The sequence below is a fragment of the Tiliqua scincoides genome, chromosome 2, assembly GCF_035046505.1.
Source record: "Tiliqua scincoides isolate rTilSci1 chromosome 2, rTilSci1.hap2, whole genome shotgun sequence".
NCBI classification, from domain to species: Eukaryota; Metazoa; Chordata; class Lepidosauria; order Squamata; family Scincidae; genus Tiliqua; species Tiliqua scincoides.
The window spans coordinates 127,364,478-127,373,930 of record NC_089822.1 but is presented as its reverse complement, the minus strand read 5'-3'; positions in this window follow the sequence as shown (position 1 = coordinate 127,373,930).

Here is a 9,453-nt window from a genome sequence, read left to right as displayed (position 1 = left end):
CAGCATACCTGCAGACTATTCACGACACACCAGTGTGCCGCGGCTCAGTTGGTTGAAAATGGCTGTTCTAGATTGACCCTGGGACCTTCTACAGACAAAGTACTGTAGGTGCTTTGTGGCATGATAATAAACAATGATAGTGTTCAGCACCCATCTTCCAGAGGTCACAGAACATTTTTTAACATCTTGCCTCATCCCTGAGCATTAAAGAATAAGGGAAAGGAGGATTGAGGGCCCAATCCTATCCAACTTTCCAGCACCAAGGCAGCACCAATGGAAGCCCACCATTCAGGTTCAGAGCTCAGGACCCTGGGTGCTACTCTTTCAACAGTTAGGAATAGTGCAAGGAGGGGGGGGAAATGAAGCTACAGCAGTGACTCTCATCCATTTGACTGTAATTGCTTTGCCCTTTCAGCCATTTTCAGTTATAACCACATTTCAAATTTCATCCATCTAGGTCAGGGGTGCCCAAACCTTGGCTCTGGGGCCACTTGCAGCCCTCGAGGACTCCCAATTTGGCCCTCAAGGAGCCCCCAATTTCCAATGAGCCTCTGGCCCTACGAAAACTTGTTGGAGCCCATGCTGGCCTAATGCAACTGCTCTCAGCGTGACAGCCAACTGTTTGACCTCTCGCGTGAGCTGTGGGAGGAGGGCTTCCTCCACTGCTTGCTGTTTCACATCTGTGATACAGCAGCAGCAACAACGGAAAAGCTGGCCTTCTTTGTGCAAGGCCTTTTATAGGCTGTGAGCTATTTCATAACCTTCATTCATTCATATAAGTTCCATCTCTAATATATTCATTTATGTAAATTTATTCAAATTTGAAATGTAAATTCTTTTTTTTTCCGGGCCCTTGGCACAGTGTCAGAGAGATGATGTGGCCCTCCTGCCAAAAAGTTTGGACACCCCTGATCTAGATGAAACCTCTTCTGATCAATTTCATCCAATCTTCCACAATGTTCATCAACATTCTGATGTTTATTTTTCTATTATTTCTATACTGTATATTTAGCTTTAGTACACATTTGCATGTGTTATATAGTTAGTTATTTACGTTTTTCACCGGCCAAAATTCATTTGCAAGTTAAATAAGGCTATGCTTTGACATTCGTCCATTTTTACCTTTCATTCATGCTCTGGTCTCTAACAGACAAAAGTGCAAGCTTTTGCTATATGGAAAGAATACACCTCCTGCGCGTACCACAAAAGAAATAAAGTGTTTCAAGCATATGGATCAGTGGTTCTTAAGCTTTTTAGTACCGGGACCTACTTTTTAGAATGACAATGTGTTGGGATCCACCAAAGGTGATGTCATTAACCTGGAAGTGATGTCATGGCTGGACATGACATCATCAATTTAGGCTTCAAACCTAAGTCACAATCAGCCAAACATTCCTTTACACAGTGCGCTCATGCTGTTATTTTGCATAGTTTGAAATTCAAACATTCCAGCTCGGGAGTCAAAGCTGAACTTCAACCTTCTTCAACCACACAGCCCTCCCCCCTTCCCAGAGTCCCTTCTTCCCACTTATTCAGGGCAAAGAACCATGCCTCTCTCCCACTGGGAGTCTGCTCTGCCCAGCAGCTCTGTACCCAGTATTTTCAGATCTGAATTGTTGCTGAGCTAGATGCTACGCAACCCATCTGAAATTGGCTCATGACCCACCTAGTGGGTCACGACCCTCAGTTTGCAAATCGCTCATCTGGACAATACACTGTCCTCCAGAGTCCTGCAGGCAACCTTGCAATTATATCCCAACACTGAGGAAAGATGCCCCCACTGGGATGTGGAAACTGACTAAACTTTTTATAGCCCCGCTTTGGCAGCACTCCGGTTTTGATTCTAACACTTAAACCCAACGAACTGCAGCCCTAGGGCCCAACCCTATCCAATTTTCCAGTGCCAGTACAGCTGTGCCAATGGGGCATGCACTGCATTATGTGGTGGGAAGGCAGTCAAAGAGGCCTCCCCAAGGTACGGGAACATTTGTTGCCTTACCTCGGGGCTACATTGTGGCTGCACCGGTGCTGGAAAGTTGGATAGGATTGGACCCCTAGTCTGCTACTGAAATGCAATACAGTATCTGGATGCCTATAAATCCAGCTTAACCTTGTCCTGGTTCATCCTCCTTTTCCTGATCATAGCTTTAGAAATGGGTTTTTCAAATTGTGCTCCAAGATCTTTCATGGTATTGTGTATGGAAAAACAATCTCTTGCAAGTTTATTTAGATAAATACAGTAGAACCTCCAAAGTTGACCACCTCTCTATATTTACCATCTCCTTAAGTTGACCTAATTTTCACAGTATAGACAGACACTGCATATACACTATGGGAGACCAACCTCTCTATATTGACCACCTCTGTAAGTTGTATCTTGACCAGTTTGACCATAGAGTATTAATTTACCCTCCGTAAGTTGCCCACTGAACACTAACAAGGAAGCAAGACCACAGTTAGCAACATCAAAAAACGTAAAGATGAGTACTTTGGGAGATACAGTAAGGAAAACAGAGACCTCCAGCGGAAAAGAAAGAAAACTTCGCTTGATGAAGTAAATGAAGCTACTTTATGCTGGTTCAAACAAATGAGGGCAGTGAACACCAGAATCTCAGGCCCAATGATCCAAGCAATTGCTAAGAAGTTTGCGCAGGAATTCAGGGTAGACAATTTCCAAGCATCAAAAATTTAAACTGCGATCTAGTTTAATTTTTTATTTTTTTTAATTAAAATTTAAACTGATCTCCCAGAAAGTCTTGTGTGGTGAGTCAAATGAAGTTCCGGCAGTAGAATTCATTACTAAGTTCCCGGACTTTGCAAGAGGCTTCAAAGATGATGACATTTTTTATGCTGATGAGTGCAGACTCTTTTTCAAAGCAATGCCTGATAGAAGCCTCATCATGAAAGGTGACAAATGTAAGAGCGGAACCTGCAATGAACCTGATCTGGAAACAATATTCCAAGCAATATTGTCCGAAGTACAGCCCAGGAGAGAAGTGAAGGACGCACCCAGGGAAGAAGAAAGTGAGGACGACATGTACGCAGAGATTCCAAAGGAAGGGGATGTTGGGCATCTGATAAAACAGTTGAAGTCATTTTCCGTGAATAAATGTGCAGGCATGTTGAATGGGATAGCCAGCATTGATAGTGCATTCTCTCCTTATCTTTACACTAAAAGAAGAAGCAAACCAGGATTGACTCTTTTTAAAAAAAAGAATAATAATTCACATATAGTATATGTACTGTATATATGTAATTCTGAATGCATTTTTTCTATATCTTCACTGTATATATTTAGGTATGATATCTGTAATAAAGACTCTAAAAATATAAGTACAGTATTACATATTTTTCCTTATGTTGACCACCTCCCTATGTTGACCAATTCCTCCAGTCCCTTGGGTGGTCAACTTAAAGAGGTTCTACTGTATTTGTAAAACATGATGCATGCGTGTTCTGAAAAAAGGAGGAATCAAACTGATAGTAAAGACATCTTTAAAGGTCCATTTTGGATTATTAGCCAAAGAAAGTAAAGCAAACTAAAGCGCATAACAATCAAATGTGAAGGACAGAAAAAATTACATGGAACAATCAGGAAGGCTGAGAAATTATTAGAAGTATGAAATTTGATTCTTAAGATAGTCTCTCAGATAATAAACTTATTTGCCTCTCTGGAAAATAAATTTAAAGAAGGGGAGAAAAATTATAATGCTTCTTGAGAGAAGCGCAGACTCTCATCAAATCCCACACAGGAACTGATGGGAATGAGGAAGCTGATAGAAGCATGTTGCAAAAGAGAAATGAGAAGGTGTTGCCAATTAAGTCAACTGCTTTAAATGTAAGACTAACAGCACAAGCATCATCATACAAATTTTACAATATGCAAACTACATATATAAAACACAAACAACAAGCAACAAATTATTAAAACATGGTGAGTAAAATCATGAATAAAATTAAGTTATATATGAGCAGTTACTAAGTGACTATACCTATGGCCAAATATCTTAACAGCGCAATCCTGAGCTGTGCAGTGCATGGGGCTGCAGTGGTGCCAAAATGGCTGCTGCTGCATTCAGCACACCCTAGGCAGCTGCTGCTGCCTCCTCAGGAGAAAGGAACTTTTGTTCCCTTCCCCTGGGTAAGGCAAGTAGCCCCACAATGGGGCTACTCAATTCTATGGCGACCCAAGGGTCAACTTAGAATTAAGAGCATCCGTGTTGGGTGGGTGGCTGACATGGAGGCTCAAGATCTGGTGGAGCAAAGCTCCACCAATCCCGCTTCCCTCCTGCTCTGCTCCCTTTCCCAGCATGCCTTCTCCTCACCCTCTCCCTGCGTTCCCTTCCCCCACCCCAGAATGCCTCCTACCCACCTCCCCTCACGCCCCTACCTACCTTTCTCCTGCCCGGCGGTGTGCGCAACCTCTGAGTGGCAGAGCTCTGGTGCTCCACTGGCGCTAGAACCTAGAATGTGCCTTATGGCACATTTACAACAGTGCGCGCCGGCAGTGAGCCGGTGCATAATTGGTATGCAATTGTCTATTATTTAAATGAAAGCAAGTGACCTCAGTTTTACTTATATAAGGTTTTAGCCTCCAGCTCTCAAAAAACTTATCCATTCCCTTTAAATCATTTTCAAGGGCTTTTTCAGAGGTGTCAAAATCTTTGGTTTGTGTAATTAGCACAATATCATCAGCATATATAAACTTTTTTTGCATCAGTGCTTGGTAAATCTGATGTATGAATATTAAAAAGTAGTGGAGCCATCACAGAACCTTGTGACAAACAGTCATTTAACCTGTACTTCTGACTGATTTGACCATCTATATGTACTTCAATATATCTATTTGAAAACATATTATTAAGTAAAGTAGCTGTGTTCTTACAGGGCACAATACTTAAAAATTTTAAAATCATCCCTTCTCTCCACACTGTATCATAGGCTGGTGATAGATCAATAAACATGGTGACAGACAGCGGTGGATCTCCCCAGCCCCACACCCTGAGGCAAAGGTCTGCAATGGTGCCCCCCTGTTGACTGTCATCCCCCCCATCCACTCACCTGAGGCACACAGAGCCTCGCACGACCTGAGCCTGCATCGGGGAAGGTTCCTGAGGCTTCCCTGACGCTATAAACTGTGCTTCTGGAAAACTGGAAGCACAGTTTCTGACCCCATTGGGAGCCTCAGCAGTGGTGTCACGAGGGTTCGCTTCACCCGGTGCGGGATACCAGCACGTCACCCCCAATGCAGCAGGCGGGACAACACCCCAGGTGGTGGGCGTGGTGATGTACCATCACTCCACCCCCACTGGTGTTTTGGCTGTACCTTTTGATAGAACAAAGATAGAACACATTCTGGATGAAATTACACATTGATTGATATATAACATGCTGGTATTATTCCTCCAAACTGTGATTTCAGTGATTTTGGTCACTAGTAGTGTCACCCCCCCCCCCCCCGCCCCAGGTGCCAACTTACTAACACCTTATTGCAGCAGTTCTCAAACTTTTAGCACTGGGACCCACTTTTTAGAATGTCAATCTGTCAAACACCCACCAGACGTGATGTCGTGGTAGAAGTGACATCATCAGGCAAATTAAAATAAGTATAAATTTAAGTAAAACAAATAATTAAATAAGCAGAAGCCAGTCCTGGTCCACCAAGTGAATTTCCTCTGTAGCCTGCCTGCAATAACACCCCCCTCCCCTCCAAAACCAGTAAGGTTTTCAGCCCTACCCAGTGCCCAGTTCAATTTAACCAGATCACTCTCAGGATCCACCTGGCTTTGCAAGTCTCAAAAAAGTTCACCTTATCAGCTGAAGCCTCTGTTTTGACCCTTTTTAGTGGGGGGGGAGGCTGCCTTCTGGAGCATTTGTTGAGCTCCAGTTCCATCAGATCAGGACCATTCTGGTGGCTTCACATTCCCCTTTGCCTGGCCTGACCACCAGCCAAGGCAAGTTTGCTTACTCCTGAGTAAACGCGACTGTGAGGCTTAGTTTTGCGTTCCATAGGGCTCAATACATTTGTCTGCTTGGAGGGAGGGGCTACCTTCTCAGGTGTTTTTTTGGGCTGCATTCATTGGATCAGGACCATTTTGGTGTTGTTGGATTCCTCTCAGCCTGCCCTTTCTGACAGACTAAGGCAAGTTTGCCTACTTGCGAATAAATGTGCGATACAGCTCAGTTTCACTTTCTATAGGGCTTAATGCATTTTTTGTTCTCTGGTTTTTTGGCCATAGCTTTTGATAGAAAGGAGATATTTTGCTCTAATGTTTTGCATTGCATTCCGCTGGACATTCCATATCCAATGGTATATAACATGATGGTATTACTCCTAACCACCGCAATTTTAGCTTGTCACACACACCCCCGTGCGCATCACCCGATGTGGCCAGCACCCCCCTAGCGATGCCACTGAGCCTCAGATTGGCTTCGTGGGTCCTAGAGGCTCATGCCATCAAACATAAAGGGCGGTCTGCCACTGGTGACAGATTTCCCCCCCCCCCACTGGAATCAATTTTCTATGTGGGAGGTTAATGATAACACAGGCCTACAAAATTGAGGGTCAGAAAAGTTTTTCCCAAACTTTATGGTGGATTGATATGAATTTGGGATGCCGATTCAAAAAATGGCATCCGTTTTGCCCTATTACATCTAGTTTTGGAGATATAGTATAGCCTCATTAGTGAGTGGTTCAGGCAGCTTCCTTATGAGGAAGCCATGGTGTAGGCTTCCTCATGAAGAAGCTGCTTGAACCATTCACTAATGAGGCTATACTATATCTCCAAAACTAGATGTAATAGGGCAAAACGGATGCCATTTTTTGAATCAGCACCCCAAATATACCCAGGAATTGGTGTAATGTTTAAGGCAGGGTTTCTCAAACTGTGGGTCGTGACCCACTAGGTGGGTCACGAGCCAATTTCAGGTGGGTCCCCATTCATTTCAATATTTTATTTTGAATATCTCAGACTTGATGCTACCATGGTATCTGTCTGCATTTGGGAAAATGTTACAGACCTGTACTTTTAACAAGCTACTATGTATATTCTTTTAACAATGATAGTAAATGGGATGTAATCCTGGGTAAGTATGGGTAGGACAGCAGCCTAGGATTGCTAAAAAATTTTCCTGCTTGATGATGCCACTTCTGGTCATGACATCACTTCCAGTGGGTCCTGACAGTTTCTCATTCTAAAAAGTGGGTCCCATTGCTAAATGTGTGAGAACCACTGGTTTAAGGAAGCAAAATGTGCGTTGGCCTGTGCTATCATTGTTAAAAGCATAAGAACAGCCCCACTGGATCAGGCCATAGACCCATTTAGTCCAGCTTCCTGTATCTCACAGTGGCCCCACCAAATGCCCCAGGGAGCACACCTGATAACAAGAGACCTGCATCCTGGTGCCCTCCCTTGCATCTGACAAGGAGGTTGCACATACACATCATGGCTTGTAACCCGTAATGGATTTTTCCTCCAGAAACTTGTCCAATCCCCTTTTAAAGGCATCCAGGCCAGATGCTGTCACCACATCCTGTGGCAAGGTGTTCCACAGACCAACCACACACTGAGTAAAGAAATATTTTCTTTGTCCTAACTCTCCCAACACTCAATTTTGGTGTATGTCCCCTGGTTCTGGTGTTATGTGAGAGTGTAAAGAGCATCTCTCTATCCACTTTATCCTTCCCATGCATAATTTGTATGTCTCAATCATGCCCCCCCTCAGGCGTCTCTTTTCTAGGCTGAAGAGGCCCAAACACTGTAGCCTTTCCTCATAAGGAAGGTGCCCCAGCCCAGCAATCATCTTAGTTGCCCTCTTTTGCACCTTTTCCATTTCCAGTATATCCTTTTTGAGATGTGGTGACCAGAACTGGACACAATACTCCAGATGTGGCCTTACCATAGATTTGTACAACTGCATTATAATATTAGCTGTTTTGTTCTCAATACCTTTTCTAATGATCCCCAGCATAGAATTGGCCTTCTTTATGCCACCGCACATTGGGTTGACTGTTGCAGTGACTTTTGGGGAGCAACCAAACAGGTTGCTAGATGTAGGTGTGAGAACAGAAGCAATGAAAAGTCAGACAGAAAATCAAGAGACAGCAGGCATATTGAGGGTTGAAAGTGCAGAGAGAGAGACTGTTTTTACAAGTCTCTGAGCTGCTCTTTTATTGTACTTTTGCAACATTAATTCAAGTTACATTCCGTTCCCAGATAGTGCCACATTGGAATCGCATACAGGGGTGAGAACAATGGGTGCTTTTTTCTCAGAGTGCCGTATCAGCTATTTTCACACTTCGGCCTGGGTAACTTAGCACCCTCTTCGGTGTGCCGTTGGGGGGGAAGGTTTGCCGCAAAGCCTCAGTGCTCCTCTGCATAAGCACTAAAACACCACAGTCGACACTTTCATTGACTTGTCCACCACCGCCCCAAGATCTCTCTCCTGATCTGTCACAGACAGCTTAGAACCCATTAGCCTATATGTGAAGTTTTGATTTTTTGCCCCAATGTGCATGACTTTACACTTACATTGAAACACATCTGCCATTTTGTTGCCCATTCTGCCAGTTTGGAGAAATCCTTCTGGAGCTCCTCACAATCACTTCTGGTCTTCACCACTTGGAAAAGTTTGGTGTTGTCTGCAAACTTAGCCACCTCACTGCTCAACCCTGTCTGCAGGTCATTTATGAAGAGGTTGAAGAACACCGGTCCCAGGACAGATCCTCGGGGCACACTGCTTTTCAGCTCTCTCCATGCACTCTGTAAAGAATGGACTCTTTTTACCCTCCCTTTCAACCTCCTTCTAACCAGCCTCCTCATTTGAGGGAAGTCTGCTCGTCGGAAGTCAAGGGTTTTTGTGAGAGATTTGCCCGGTATTCTTCCCCCAACGTGCATGTCAAAATGGATCGCAGCATGATCACTGTTCCCCAACAGCTCCGTAACATTGACATCTCTAACCAGGTCCTGAGTACCGCACAATATTAAATCCAGAGTCACCTGTCCTCTGGTGGGCTCCATGACTAGCTGCTCTAAGGCACAGTCATTTAGCATATCAAGGAATCCGGTCTCCTTTTCGTGACCAGAACACAAATTGGCCCAGTCAATATGAGAATAATTGAAGTCCCCCATGATTACAAACCTGTCCCTCCTTTCACCTCCCTGATCTGTTTCCTCATTTCAAGATAACCTTCCGGTTTCTGGTCTGGAGGACGATAGTACGCTCCCAGTATTACATCACTCCTCAGGCCTGGTAATTTAACCCATAGAGATTCTATGAAGTCGGACCCACCTTAAATCTCTACTTTGCTGCATTCTATCCCTTCCTTAACATAAACGGCCACCCCACCTCCAACATGCCCCTCCCTGTCCCTCCTGTAGAGTTTATAGCCCAGGATTGCGGTATTCCACTGATTCTCTGCATTCCACTAGGTTGCCGTTATGCCCCCTATGT